The sequence below is a fragment of the Vombatus ursinus genome, unplaced genomic scaffold (assembly GCF_900497805.2).
Source record: "Vombatus ursinus unplaced genomic scaffold, bare-nosed wombat genome assembly UNPS02014832.1, whole genome shotgun sequence".
In the NCBI taxonomy this organism is placed as follows: domain Eukaryota; kingdom Metazoa; phylum Chordata; class Mammalia; order Diprotodontia; family Vombatidae; genus Vombatus; species Vombatus ursinus.
The window spans coordinates 7,435,543-7,437,794 of record NW_020954610.1 but is presented as its reverse complement, the minus strand read 5'-3'; the positions used below and the strand labels follow the sequence as shown (position 1 = coordinate 7,437,794).

The following is a 2,252-nucleotide window of genomic DNA, read 5'->3' as shown; positions in this document are numbered from 1 at the left end:
CAACCTGATTTTATATCAGACTTGCGCTCTTCAAATAATAACTGCGGAAAGGTCCAGATTCCTTGTTCCCCCATATTACTGTTCCTCTGACTACAAAGACCACGTGTGTTATTCTCATATCTCTCCAAGAAGCGTCCTACTCAAGAACTACTTCCCCTTATAAATTTCATTCAAGAATTCCTGATCTTGAGCTGTGAGCTCTTCCACTCAGCATGTATTTGCCTCCTCCCGCCTTCAGGTGCACCACCTCCTCTCTCTCTCTTTCTCTTAAGGATTTAAACTTGCCACTTCAAAGTTTGCCATGGATGATGATATTGCTGCACTTTTTGACAATGGCTCTAGAATGTGCAAAGCTGGCTTTGCAGGAGATGATGTCTCTTGGGCTGTCTTCTTTTCCATTATTGGGTGCCCCAGACATCAGGGTGTGATGGTGGGTATGGGCCAGAATGAGAGCTATGTGGGGGATGAGGCCCAGAACAGGAAAGGTATTCTGACCCCAAAGTACTCCCATTAAGCATGGTATTGTCACCATCTATGATGACATGGAGAAGATCTGGAATCATACTTTCTACAATGAGCTCCATGTGGCCCCTGAAGAGCATACTGTGCTGTTCACAGAAGCCCCCTTGAATCCCAAAATAAACAGAGAAAAAATGACACATATTATGTTTGAGACTTTCAGCACTTCAGCCACGTATGTTGCCATCTAGGCTATGTTGTCCTTGTATGCCTCTGGTTGTACCACTGGTATTGTAACGGACTCTAGTGATGGTGTAATAACTGTGCCCATCGGTGAAGGTTATGCTCTTCCCTATGCCATCTTCCTTCTGGATCTGGTTGACCATGATCTGATGGACTACCTCATGAAGATCCTGGCCAAGAGAGGAGATAGTTTCACTACCACAGCTGAGACGGAAATTGTGCATGACATCAAGGAGAAACTGTGTTACTTAGTCCTAGACGTGGAGCAGGAGATGGCCACTGCTGCATCTAGCTCTTCTCTAGAAAAGAGCTATGAGCTCCCTGATGGTAAGGTTATCACCATTTGCCACGAGAGTTTCTGGTGCCCAGAAGCACTCTTCCAACCATCTTTCCTAAGTATGGAATCCTGAATCCATAAAACTACCTTCACTGTGTGATGCTGACATCTGTAAAGGTTTGCATGCCAGTACCATATTATCTTATCTGGTGGTACCACCACTTATCCAAACATCGCTGACCTGTTGCAGAAGGAGATTACAGCTCTAGCCCCCAGCACAATGAAAATCAAGATCTTGCCCCACCTGAGCACAAATACTCTGTCTGGATTAGAGACTCCATTCTGGTTTCTTTCTCCACCTCCTAGCAGATGTGAATCAGCGAATAGGAGTATGATGAATTTGGGTCCTCCACTGTCCACCACAAATGCTTCTAGATAAATTGTTTGTGGGTTGTTGTTGTGGGTTTTTGTTTGTTTGTTTGTTTTTGGTCAGAGGGTATACATGATAATCCCCTTCCAAAAAGAAATGAAATTGGCATGGCTTTATTTGTTTGTTTGTTTGTTTTTGGCACTTGACTCAGGATTTAAAAATCTGAATGGTGAAGGTGATGAGCAGTCTAAGTATGTTGGAGGCAAACAACCCCAGAGTTCTACAGTGTGTCTTTGGGGATCTGGTTGTACATTTGAGATTTTTGTTCATTTTTTTAAATAGTCATTCCAAACATTGTATGATGCATTGTTACAAAGAGTTACTTGCCTCTATGAAGGCTGTCCTGCTTGACACAAGGGAACTACTTAACATAAATCCAGAGTAGGGAGAGAGGAAAGGTAGTGGTATTACTTTACATGAAAATTATATAATCCTTTTAAAAAAAAGGAAACAACCTTTTTGTATTTCCCACCTTAATACTTGTTCCTTTTTTTTTTGTCAGAGCCATAATTTTGTCAGATTCCTAATTTCCCTTCCTGCCCCCACCATAGATGTGAATGAGAACTTTTACAGTCTCCCTGGGTGTCCCATGAGATAGGTGCCAGTAGTTGGGGAACTTTACCTGTCCACTGACAAGACCAGTTCAAATTAAAGAACACATGTCAAGGCGGGGGGGAGAATTCCTGATTTGGGGATTCCTTGAATCAACACCCAGAGCTGGTGCTGCTCAAAAAATGTCCGTTCTCTGCTAGAGGACTAGATTCTGGGGTCACATGACTTAGGAAATTTCCTTCATCTACACAAGAAGCTGGGGCTCAGGAACATTGTCTATAAACTCCCCTC

At 43.0% G+C, this 2,252-nt stretch overlaps 1 pseudogene; it reads left to right on the top strand.

Moving 5' to 3' along the window:
- The first annotated feature begins 301 nt into the window (after positions 1-301).
- Positions 302-1,414, top strand: LOC114025971 (annotated as a pseudogene).
- The last annotated feature ends 838 nt before the right edge of the window (positions 1,415-2,252 follow it).